This window comes from Callithrix jacchus, chromosome 16 (assembly GCF_049354715.1).
Source record: "Callithrix jacchus isolate 240 chromosome 16, calJac240_pri, whole genome shotgun sequence".
Taxonomy (NCBI): Eukaryota; Metazoa; Chordata; class Mammalia; order Primates; family Cebidae; genus Callithrix; species Callithrix jacchus.
Window position 1 is genome coordinate 30,794,855 of NC_133517.1, and position 13,637 is coordinate 30,808,491.

Sequence of the window (13,637 nt, forward strand, 5' to 3'; positions counted from 1 at the left end):
CACTAATTTGTTTTCTGTTTGTACTGATTTACCTATTATGAATATTTTATGTAAATGGAATAACAGGATATGTGACTTTTTGTGTCCAGCTTGTATGTTTCCAACTTCCACCCATGTAGTAGTAGGTATCAGCACTTCATTCCTTTTTACAGCCAAATACTATTTCATTGTATACTACACCACATTTTATTTATCCTGTCATCTATCCAGGGACATATAGTTTGTTTCCAACCTTTTGGCTATGGGAAGTAAATAGTGCTGCTATGAACATTCACATACAAGTTTTTGTTTGACACCTATTTTCACTTCTTTTGGGAATATACCTAGGAGTGTTTGTACAGAACTAGGGCCAGTCGCTCAGTGAAGGCATATTTATTAATTTTTCTCTCTCAATTTGTATGCAGCATCTTGGATGTGATGGAAAGCAGAACCACATAGATTTATCATCAGCACAGTCCCAAGTGAAAGTGACAGGAAGCGAGTGAGCACTGGTGAGCTGCCGCGGTTGTCCTAAGGAGTAGGCACCCTGGTCTAGTGTCACTGAAGTGCAGTCCAGGATGCATCCTGTGAACAATGTAGTACCAATCAGTGGACTGGTATTTTGAGGAGCGTGGCTTAGGGCTGGTAAGGTGCTAAGCACTGATAAGAACCTGAGGAGGTTTTGTAATAAGACTAATGGAGATCCAAGAATCCTTAAATTAGGGTTAAGGTAAGAGGGGTTCTTGTAGGTCTGTAGGGACCCAACAGTACACTTCTATTAACCTTGTATGGCAGCCTCAGGCCACATCTGGAGGTGGGAAGGAACAAGAAGCATCTGTACACCCCTGTTTCCTGGCAGCCCTTCTCCTCTCACCATTTATGACTCAAAGCTGGCTTGATGGATTGATGGTTACCCAGGCAACAGATGTTGTATGGCTCTCATCAGGGATTCTGTTTTGTGTGTGACAACTTAAGAACACTGGGCTTTGCAATGCTTTTCTGGAACAATTGGGGCTCTCATCTGGAATTTGCTTCCAGTTTCATCACAGAGAGCTGATCTCAATGTTATGGGTATGGCCTGAATGCACCTCTTACTTCTTTTGTTTCCTGCAGAAAGAGTAAAATCATAAACACAGATTATAAATGGAGAAAACAACCCCCTTGATAACATGGATAGGAATTTATTTACATATTATTTTTTGAATGTCATGTGTTTAAACCCATAGGAGTTCCTGCAAGAATATTACAAAGATATTGCAGCCAGGACCCCCCATGAAAAATATTACCTCAGATATTCCTAATGGGATATGGAGATTAATCCCAAATAGGCATCAAACATCAGCCAAGTGCTCAAAAACTGTAGAGGCAGAAAATGTAGGTTTTTCATCAAAGTTCTGACTGGATCAAAGTGATGTTCCAGGTTGGTTCAGCCTAATATAAACATTTCAACCAAAGGTGAGTAGCCGTTAATACTTCTGCAAAACCATAGTAAAAGTGCTTTAATTAAATAGAAGAGCAAAGCAAGTAGCTGATGTGAATCTATTCTTACATATTCAATGCAAAGCCCAAGTTTGAGCCCTTCTTACCAAGCTTTCGGTGCCATTCTAGAATCTGGATTTGAGTTAGTCATCAAGTGTTTTCTGGTAGCTAATACTGGAATTTCAACATCAAAGAAAGGCACCTTAACCTTGGACTCAGGTCCTGTTCCTTAGGTAAGCATTAGCCTCAACATTTGAGTGATAGAATTTTCAGGGGTAACGTTCTTCCCTGTGCAGCAACTGAGAACTTGAAAAAAGGTGTCCTTCCTGAACCTTTGGCTGTGTGAGTTTCCTTTAGAACTTCTGTGGACCTTCCAGATTCATCTAGTTATTCCATTTGGCAAATAGGTTTCAAAACTGATCCAGAGAGATCGTGCACGAGTGAATTGAGAAGGAGTCTAAGTCTATTTCGGGACTCAGCAGGAGACTGCACCACGTGCTGCCACAGGCCTGGGAGAGAATTTCTACACTTGCCATTTCTGTTTGGCTATGAGTCTACAGTTGTTTCCCATTACTGGGGCTGTTTCCCTGGCCCGAGATCCTGTGTTCCCACCCATTGTCCCAGGCCTGCCTAGTTTCTCAGCAGTGGGATGAAGTGGAAGGGATTTTGGTTCAAACTGCCCTAGATTCAAACCCTACCTCTGCTGCTTATTAGCAGTGTGTGTCTTTGGTGAGAGAACGAATTGAAATAACATAAGTAAAATATACGGGAGCAGACCTAGGCGTGGTAGGTGCTCAATGAATGATACTCTTTTTTTATAACTCAAGTTGAGCTAGTTTTTGGAAGCTATTTCTGGCTCTCTTAGTTCTCATGGCCTCCCACACAACCTCTCCTGTGGACTTATCCCACTTGACTGTGATCGCCATTTTCATCTCTCTCCCCCACTCGTCTGCGCCATTTCTTGTTTGTCTCCCTGTATCTCTAGCAACTAACACTTTGACACATATTAATTGTTCAAGGAATGTGGCTTGTTGACAGCTTGCTCCTAAACTACTAGTTCTTACCTATCTGCCTTAAGAGTTTAGATATTATGGCTTGAGTGATGAAAAACATCAGTTCATAAGGCTTCCGTCAGCAGTGTCAAGGGCAAAGTCAGCCCCAGCGGCAGCCGCTCTTCCCAATAGAAATGAGCCAGCAGCACAGAATGTGAAGAGAGCCCCAGTCGTTTCCAGACCATCAAACTACAAAAGAGCTCTTCCAAACCACCATACGGCCAGAGAAGCCAGATGCATCCACTGACAAGCATCGTGGTGACACACTGAGCCAGGCTGCTCACTGACTCACTGGTGGTCAGGAGATGATAAGACTTTTGATGCTGCTGGAATCAGGATCCTAATGGGGTTTAGGGAATGATGCATCTACCCAGCTGCTCTTAGAATCCTTGATTAAGTTCTTAACCCTTCTAAATTAGACCTCTGGGGCCTTAAGCTTGGCATTGGGTGACCTTATAAAGAAAGCCAAGAAATGGTTTCTATGCTAGACCTCAGTGTGGAAAAATTAAGTAGAAAATTTCTTAATATATTTTCTGTTGGTTCAATGCTGCGTGCACCCCTATGGTTTTTTTTTGTTGTTGTTCTGCTTTAGTGCAGAGGGGGTCTTTTAACATAAAATAGGTGCCTATTTTTCTATGAGAGATGATTGGTTTTAGCATGAAAGAGATTGGCTTATGTGGTGGGCATTCTACCTAAAGAATTTGAAAACACAGGCAAATGGGACCCCAGTCAGGGAACTGTGGAGGGCCCTGAGAGGTGGCACTTACCAGCTCCGCCCCAGGGCAATGACAGAGTGAGGCTGGGACCTTGGAGAGATGAGTGTTGAGGAGGTGAGACGACTCCAGGAGGCCACAGGGAAGTGGCTTCTGTGTGCCACATTATACTGAATCAGTGCTGCCGGACACGGTGTCACACCTGTAATCCCAGCAATTTGGGAGGCTGAGGTGGGTGGATCACAAGGCCAGGAGTTCAAGACCAGCCTGGTCAACACGGTGAAGCCTCATCTCTACTAAAAATACAAAAATTAGCTGGGCATAGTGGCGTATGCCTGTAATCCCAGCCATTTGAGAGGCTGAGGCAGGAGAATCGCTTGAACCCGGAAGGCAGAGGTTGCAGTGGTCTGAGATCGCACCACTGCACTCTGGACTGGGTGACAGAGCAAGACTCTGTCTCAAAAAAAAAAAAAAAAAAAAAAAATAGTGCTTGCTGAAAAGTGGCCCAAAGGGAAGGTGAAAGGTGAAGACAAATTTATGTATTATATGCATGTAAAATATATAATAATATATATAGTATATACTAGAAATATATTAGAGGCCACATGTGTTTCTGATAAGCCGTAGCTAAGAAAAGGAAAAAGGAAGCTCCTGATCACTAACATGCCTGGAGAACTCTCCCGTTCTCGTATCCATGCCATAACAATAACTTTTACTACAAGTCAGGCATTGTTCAATGCTTCACATGTTTTAATCACTAATATTCTGTCGGTATTATTATTATATTGTTTGTAACCGAGAGGAACTGAGGCACTGAGAAATAAAGTAGCTTAACCAAGTCACATAAGCTCATGTGGCAGAGCTGGAATTGTGGGTGTAGGCCTTCGGAGTCTAGGGCCTGCGCCCCTTATCGTTAGGCCATACAGCCTGTCCTCGGCCATCGAGAACCTCTTCCACACACCTCCTTTAGTCCTGACCTGCCTCCTGCTTCCCATGGCTGCTCCCCTCCGTGATCTCAAACTGTGCAAAGGGGCTGTGCAATGGCTCTCCTGTTACTTGGAGTATGTATTATTCACTTCTGGGCTAGTCTGAGATATTTAGGAGCATGAACCTCATTTCTTAATCATTTTTTAATTCCCTGCTATACCATTTGATAAAAAGCACAAAGCTAGTACTGACAAATGTTTGACAGATGAAATGAATAAGTAAATAAACTTAGGAATACAGGAAAAAATAGGTCATATGTGCATCATCGGACCTAGTAATAACAGCCATTAATATTTATTGATAGCTTGCGATGTTCCAGGCAGTATGCTGAGGACTTTGCATGCATTATCCATTATTTGGTCATTAGCACGACCCTCTGGGCAGGTTCTGCTTCTAACCCCAAGGCTTCAATAGATGGACTTACTCAAGTTCGCATAGCTAGTGATCTGCAAAGCTAGGATCCGATCTCATATCTGTCTGACACCAAAACCTATCATCTGAATCTCCACAACCTTTTACTGTGTTCAGATCCCTGCCCTGATAGTCTAACCTTGTATACTTGGTCATGAGAATCTAGCAGAGGCTTTCAAAGCTGCATCTTTAAAGACCCACCATCTTTGCTGTGGATCTCCCTAAAACAATGCTTCATGTGGTTGTCTTGAAAATCCCTGTTTTGCTTATTGGTATTAAACCTAGCTACTAGTCATCACATTGCTATTACCACTGCCTACTTTGTAATGGACCCTTGCTATGTACAGGGCTAGGTTATCTTAGTGTTTTAATGCATTTAGTTCTGTCAACAGCCATATGAGGAAAGTATTTTGTTTATTTATTTATTTATTTATTGAGATGGAGCCTTGCTCTGTCACCAGGCTGGAGTGCAGTGGTGCGATCTCAGCTCACTGCAACCTCCAACTCCCTGGTTCAAGTGATTCTCCTGTCTCAGCCTCCCAAATAGCTGGGATTACAGGCATGCATCATCATGCTTGGCTAATTTTTTTGTATTAATAGTAGAAATAAGGTTTCCCATATTGGGCAGGATGGTCTTGATCTCCTGACCTCGTGCTCCGCCCACCTTGAACTCCCAAAGTGCTGGGATTACGGTGTGAGCCACCGCACCGGCCTGAAAGTACTTTTATTAAACTCATTTTATGAATGAGGACATTGAGGCCCAGAGAGTCAAATCAACTTGCCCAAGGCTCCACTATAAGGAAGGGACAGGCTGGTGTTTAGTTCCAAGCAGCCTGGTTGCCGAGCCTGCATTCTCAGCCGCTGTGCTAATCTGTCTCACCAGCAGGGTTGGGTCCTTTCACACGCCTCCTTGCAGTTGCAGTTCTTTAATTTGCTTGGGATCTTCAAAGGCCAAGGCCATGGACTTGATCTCTGATAGCACTAGTCTATGCCTTCATCCTGGCCAGATGGCCTACAAGTATGTCATAGATCTAGGCCCTTGGTTGCCAAGGAGACCAGGTGGGAGAGTGGGAATGAATTAGTGTCAGTCAACCAGTTCCATAGGGAAAACTGTGCAGCTGACAATAGGTCAGAACTAGCTTCCTCATATCATTAAAATACTCACTGAAAACATGTTAGTCAACAAATGTGCCTTACTTACATGGCCAAATGCTAAACCTGTCCCCGGCTGGCTTTACATGCACAGAATGTTGGCTCTCACATCCATGATTTGTTGAAAAGGTCAAATTCCACTCTGGCTGTTTCATCAGAAGGGTAAATACTGTGTGTTTAGATATTTGATGTGCATAGACCAAGAGCATTTTCCAGTGAAAGCTTCAGAGGTTTATGGGCAGAGCTAGAGTCACAAGGTATATTAGAGCTGCCAGGGCCTTTAGGGAATCAAAGTCCATGCCTGGAAATCCCTGTTTTACAGATAAAGGTGGTCAGATTGCCCCTGCATTCATGCAGCTAGTGATGACAGAACCAGGACTAAACCTCCCATCTGCCATGAACTGGCTGACGGAGATGGTCAAATTATGTTATCAAAACTCTTTAGAGATGTATTTGGCTTCATTGGCAAGGCTTGGGAATTGAAAATGGATATTTCATCATTTGAGAGGATGTGCTATTAGGGCATTCACATCTCTCTATAGTCAAACTAAAATTAAAGATAGTTGACTTTCTGGCCAATTTGATCAATCAAGGTAGTCAACGGAAAGTTATTTCCTCAAATACCCAGGTCCTATATTTGAATTAACTCTTTGTATGTTAATTCTATGTAACTACCCTATGTATTTCACTGTGTTTCTATTGATAAAATCATACTGAAGTCTTTTGTAAAAATCTTGACTAATAAGAAAATTGTCATACTATCTAATAGATCATATAAATCCTGTGCCTCTCACAATTTTTGCATGAAAAACAAGTCTGCACTTCAAAAATAATTTGTCCTATGGGGTTCCAGAAGATGATGAAAACTTCTGGAACAAGACAGGAATGATGGTGGCACAACATCACGACTGTACTTAATGGCACCAAATTGTATACTTTAAAATGAATAAAATGGTAAATTTTATGTGTATTACTCCACAATAAAACAATTTATAAAGAAGCCTAATTATTGAGAATAGAAAAAAATCAGCTCAGTGGCAAATAATATATTTTATTGATTTATCCAATAAATATATATGGGGTACCTGCTATGAGTCAATACTTATTTGAAAAATGTTTGAAAATCCCCTCACTTGCTAACTATAAGGTGTTATGAAAATACGTTTGTGGGTAACTGTGAGTGCACTTGTGGGGCAGGCGCTGTAATTTACCCTTCACTCGTGCGGATCACTCTTTACTCTTCTCCACCTGGCTTTGTGTTTCGGCAATCTCTCCTGAATGGACTGCAGCAACAGGTTCCCTTACCACCTGGCCTCCTGTCTGTTAGGTTTGGCCAATGGTGGGGTGGCAGGGGGTGGAGGAATGCCAGGAGAAGAAGAGGGAGATGGAGAGGGAGGAGGGTGAGGTTTGCTTACTTATTTCTTCAACTCCCTTTCTGCTGGTTCATTGTAAATTGGTAGATGGCTACCGAAGGGCCCCTGTCCCAGAAATCTGAAAGTATGCAAAATAGAACTATGTTTCAAGACCTTCTACTTAAGGTTGCGTCTAAGTTTTCTTTTTCTTTTTTTTGCACTATGACTCATGGCTTAAAAGATGACCACATCTCCAAATGGGTTAACATTTTCTAAAAACTCCCATTATTTTAGAAAAAAATGGAGTTCCTATTAACAGAGTTTTGAATTATTCAATATCTTTTATTATAAAACAGGAAAGCACTATTTCAACTAGGGAACGCTGATTGCTTAAAACTACAATCTTTTGAATAAACCTATATTAGTTTAATGAAGTTTTCCTGTGATTAGTATAATCTACTGCAATTGTATTGAACCCCCAAATTATGGGTATTATACACACAAAATACAGCACTGGTTAAAGGCAATTAGTTTAATCACTTTCCTGATGGGAAATGAGACAGGGGCACCACAGAGAACAGGGCTGCCCATTAGCACGTGATGTGAAGAGGCCAGCCCTACTTTCTGGTTCTCGCAGGACACAGCCTTACTCTCTCACACCTGCTGCTGCCCTCGCCTCCTACAGCATATGGCATTTTACAAAATAACACTCTATGTAGTGGTGGCTTTTTTCTGTTAATCAATATCCTCAAGCCATGTAATTTAGGCCTTCCTCATCACCCACCTGGACAATTGCCACCATGCTGCCTTGTAAGCTCACGCAGGGTGCTCACCGCCCAGGGTGCCTGGCCAGAGGGGGAGCTTAAATCCAGCCTGACTCTGCTCATGCCTGTTCGGTGCTTCTACCCAGAAGAGGTACCTTTTTCTAACTTGCTCAAATGTGGTGGCAGCAGCCCTGTTGCCACCATCTCTTGACTGGTCTCTCTTCCTCTGGTCTTGCCCTCTTATTTATCCTCCTACTAGAAAAAAAACACACACACACACACACACAAAATGTGGCCATGCTGTGACCATGCTGCTCCTGCTTAAACCTTTCAATGGCTCCCCATTCTAGAGAGCAGAGTTTCTCAAACTTCTACATTCATGTGACTCACCTGCAGTGAAGGTAGGGTTGGATCGTGTTAAAACATGGATTCTAATTTAATAGTTCTCAGGTGGAGCCTGAGCCCTTGCAGTTCTAACTAGCTCCCAGGTGAGGCTGATGCTGCTCATCTGTGGAACATTTTGAGTAGCAAGGCTCTAGGGCAGCATGGTCCAAGGGAAGTCTCTATAAAGCTGTCTGTCCAGTACAGTGGCCACTACCTGTATGCAGCTACTGAGTACTTGTAATGCAGTTAGTGTAACTGAGGAACTGAATTTTAAATTCTATTTTATTTTATTTAGATTTAAACAGCCATAGGCAGCCAGTGGCTACTGTATTGGACAGTACAACAGAGCATAACATCCATACTCCTCACTGTGACTTACAAAGCCCTCTGCAGATCCTTTGCCTACTTCTTGTTCCTTGTTTTCTGCCCTTTCCTATCTCTCATTTTATGATACACCATAAAACTTCCATAAGTTTCCAAACAGGTTATGTGTTTTCAAGTCCCCACTTTGCAGGTGCTGTTCCCCTTGCTTGGAATCCCTTTCTCCACCTTTTGTGACCAATGATGCAACACCTTCTGATCCCATTCCAACCCTTCCTTTTCTAAGAATCCATCCCTGACTATGCCCTGCTAACAGCAACCATTTACCGGGTGTCTCCATGTAGTGTAACAGGGCCCTGCACACACCTTATTTCATTTGATCTGCACATTAAGTTTGGTATATGGAAACAAATGTCAAGTGGCTTGCCTAGGGTCACAGAACTAGAAAGTTGAAAATCATAAATTCATCCCTAGGTCTGCCTGATTCTGAAGCTCATTCTTTTTTCACCACATTGTGGTGCCCTCTGCTTGCACAGGACTGTGAGATACATAGCACTAATCATGTGATGGTGAAATTGTTTGTCTATGGTCTTTCCTATCCATGAAATCATAAGCTGCTAGAGGTCACAGGCTGGGTATTTTTTGTTTCTGTATTCCAGGGCCCTCCTACATCATTAGTGCTTGACCATTGTTGTTGAAATGTGTATGTTTCTTCTCTTCAACGCCATTGTAAAATCCTTGAGTATGACGACTGTGTTTTTTTTCACTGATGTGCTTGGTGCTCAGTAGGCCCCTGGTAAGTGCTGGAACAAATGAATGCAAAACTAAATGAGTATGCCGACTACGGACAACATTGGCAAGGATTTGGTTAGAAACTCAAGGGTAGGAATTCTTTCTTTCTCTTTTTTTTTTTTTTGAGACGGAGTTTCGCTCTTGTTACCCAGGCTGGAGTGCAATGGCGCGATCTCGGCTCACCGCAACCTCTGCCTCCTGGGTTCAGGCGATTCTCCTGCCTCAGCCTCCCGAGTAGCTGGGATTACAGGCACGTGCCACCATGCCCAGCTAATTTTTTGTATTTTTAGTAGAGACGGGGTTTCACCATGTTGACCAATATGGTCTCGATATCTTGACCTTGTGATCCACCCGCCTCGGCCTCCCAAAGTGCTGGGATTACAGGCTTGAGCCACCGCGCCCAGCCCTAGAAATTCTTTCTAAGCAACTTTAATGCAAGAGATAAATGGGTACCCAAATAATGCCAAGGAGGAAATAAGGGAAGAGCGTAGGGGAGTGTTTGAAAGGCTGAGTATGACAGAAAACTGGAATAACAAGAATTTGATGCATGCTTCCCTTCAAATCTGCTTAATCAGCATGGACAGTGTTCCCTGAATTAACATCTTGAAAAGTACATGTTATTGAGAAAGTAAAAAAATGGGAATGCTTATATGCTGACAGAAGGAGCCAGGAGTATAAATTGGCACGACCTTTATAAGGGAAATTTGGAATAGTATTCACATTCTTTAAAAACACGCATGTCCTTTATCCTATCAATCCTACTTGTGAGAATTTATCCTAAGATAATCATAGCTATGTACTGAATTTTATCAGCAAAGACATCATTTTAACATTATTTATAATGATTAGAAAGGAAAAAAAAACTTTTGAGCCCCTAGGAGATTAAATTATTTAAATCTATATGATTGAATACTATGTAGTCATTAAAGTGATACCAAATTTTATATATTGATATAGAACAATATTATATATATTTAAGATAGAAAAGCAGATTGCAACATGGAATATTTTATACTATTTCATTTCGGGGGAGGATGTTTGAGGGTGCTTGTATATACACAGATAAAACAAACACCTAAGTCTAAATACTTGAGTCTTTTTTTTTTTGAGGCTGAGTCTTGCTCTCTCGCCCAGGCTGGAGTGCAGTGGCATCATCTTGGCTCACTGCAACCTCTGTCTCCCAGGTTCAAGCAATTCTCCTGCCTCAGCCTCCCGAGTAGCTGGGATTATAGGCACATGCCACTGTGCACAGCTAATTTTTGCATTTTTTTTTTAGTAGAGATGGGTTTTCACCATGTTGACCAGTATGGTCTCAAACTCCTGACCTTGTGATCCAACGCCTCAGCCTCCCCAAGTGCTGGAATTACAGGCATAAGCCACTGAGCCCAGCCCACCTGAGTCTTTTAAAAATAATAATTTCAACTTTTATTTTAGATTCAGGGAGTACATATGCAAGTTTGTTACATGGGCATGTTGCATGGTGCTGAGGTTTGGGGTACAACTGATTCTGTCACCCAGGTAGTGAGCAGAGTGCCCAATAGTTTTGCAACCCTTTCTTCCCCACCTCCCCACTCTAGTAGTCCTTAGTGTCTGTTGTTTCTATCTTTATGTCTATGTTCACCCAGTGTTAGCTCCCACTTATAAGTGAGAATATGCAGTATTTGGTTTTCTGTTCTTGTGTTAATTTGCTTAGGATAATGACCTCTGGCTGTATCCATGTTGCTACACAGAACATTATTTCATTCTTTTTATGGTAGTATAGTATTCCAAGGTATATGTATACCACATTTTCTTTATCCAGTCCGCCCTTAATAGGCACCTAGATTGATGCCATGTCTTTGCTATTGTGACTATGGCTGTGATAAACATACCAGTGCATGTGTCTTTTTGGTAGAACAATTTATTTTCTTGTGGTTATATACTCAGTAATTGGATTGCTGTGTTGAATGGCAGTTCTGTTTTAAGTTCCTTGGGAAATCTCCAAACTGCTTTCTACAGTGACTGAGCTAATTTACATTTCCACTAACAGTGTACAAGTGTTCTCTTTTCTCTGCAGCCTCCCCAGCATCTGTTATTTCTTGACTTTTTAATAGTAGTCATTCTGACTGGTGTGAGATGCTATCTCACTGTGGTTTTGATTTGCATTTCCTAATGAGGAATGAGATTGAACATTTTTGCATATGTGTATTGGCTGCTTGTCTGTCTTCTTTTTAAGTGTCTGTTCATGTCTCTTGCCCACTTTTTAATAGAGTTTTTTGTTTTTTGCTTGCTGAATTAAGTTTCTAATAAATTTGGGATATTAGACCTTTGTTAAATGCATAGTTTGTGAATATTTTCTTCCATTTTGTAGGTTGTGTTTACCCTGGTGATTTTCTTTTGTTGTGCAGAAGCTCTTTAATTAGGTCCTACTTGTCCATTTTTGTTGTTGTTTTGTTGTTGTTGTTGCAATTGCCTTTGAGGACTTAGTCATACATTCTTTCCCAAGGCTGATGTCCAGAACGGTGTTTCCTGTGTTCTTCTAGGATCCTTACAGTTTGAACTCTTACATTTAAATCCTTAATCTATCTTATTTTTGTATATGGTGAAAAGTTGGGGTCCAGTTTCATCCTTCTGCATATGGCTAGCAAGCTATCCCAGCACCATTTATTGAACAGGGAATCCCCAAAAAGACTCTTAATAAGCTCTCTTCATGATAGGATTTCATTATTTTTCCCTTTATACTTTTAATCTGTATGTCCTACTTTTATGACCAGAAAAATACATTAAAAAATAAAGACATTAATATGTTCACTAGTTCCATTTTAGCCTGGTATCTAATTATCAGATATCTTCTTGAAGATCCAGGATATACCTCATAGGAAATCTATAGGTGGCCAACTGCTTAGAAATGTCTCCAGCTCCAGGAAGTCATGCTTTCCTGTCATCATTCAATGTCCTCATTTCTTTATTTTTAATATTCATTATTTTCCTGACTCTGTATTCAAACCTAGCCTAGCCTGGCACCATCTCACCTTTGTCCAGCCTTTATTCCATTGATATCCCCCTCAGGTGGGCGGGCCATCTGTGGTAGAAGTGAGCCTCTGGTGCCCAAAGGCTGGCCCAGGTGTATTTTTCACTCTCCTGTTTCCTTCTGTTTGCTATGCATTTTAATATGTAACTTTGTAATCTTTGTTGACACCCTCATCTCTTGCTCTTTTGTTTTTGAGATGCTGTTGTCATCTTCTTGCCCTTCTGCTGTCTCTTCCTTAGCCTCATAGTCAGCAAGGAGAGGGGGATCATGCACTTGGTCCGATGTGAATCATTCCACTCACCAGGAGCCTATGATTCTCAAATGAAAAGCAAACAAGAAATTAGAGCCTATTCTAGCAACTAGACATTATTAGCTCCATGAAAAAGTCCTTTTAAAAGAGAGAAACAAGCTAAGGATTAGCTCACTGGTTTGTTCCAATAAGCACAAGATAGGTTTTAGAAGCACAACATGAAATCTCTCAAGAAAATGTTACATCATCATCCTAAGGAATTTTTCAGCTTTGTGTAAGGAGAGAGTTCCAATAACAAAATTTAAAAATGATCTGGTTTGATTTTTTTTCACTCTGGGAAGACTGTAGATTAAGCTATCTGCTTGTATTTTTACAAGGTTTTTATAATAGATTCCACCTCCCTGATGTCTGTCTGTATTACAGAGCATGGCAAAGGGACATTCAGGATAGTAAAATATCATGGGTGTGAAGAGAGAGACCTATACATAGAAACTACTAAAAAGACTATAGGGGGTTGAGCATGGTGGCTCACACCTGTAATCCCAGCACTTTGGGAGGTCAAGATGGGAGGATTGCTTGAACCCAGGAGATTGAGAGCAGCCTGGGAAACATAGTGACACCCCATCTCTACAAAAATATTTTTTAATTAGTCTGGTGTGGTGGTGCACACCTATGTTCCCAGTTACCTAGGAGGCTGAGGTGGGAGAATCGCTTGAGCCCAAGAGGTTGAGGCTGCCATGAACCATGATGTGCCATTGCATTCCAGCATGGGTGGCAGAGCAAGACATTATCTCAAAAAATAAAAAATAAAGACCAAGGGAATGAGGCCAGCTCTGGAACACCACATCCATCAGTGGTCCCATCAACTGGAATAAATCAGCAAACACTCAGCAGGTTGGTAGGGGAAGCAAATGCTGAGAGCCAGGAAATGTACACCTGCCTGAAGAAGAAACTGTCTTCAACTAGTATGGCAAATGCACACAGGTCACAC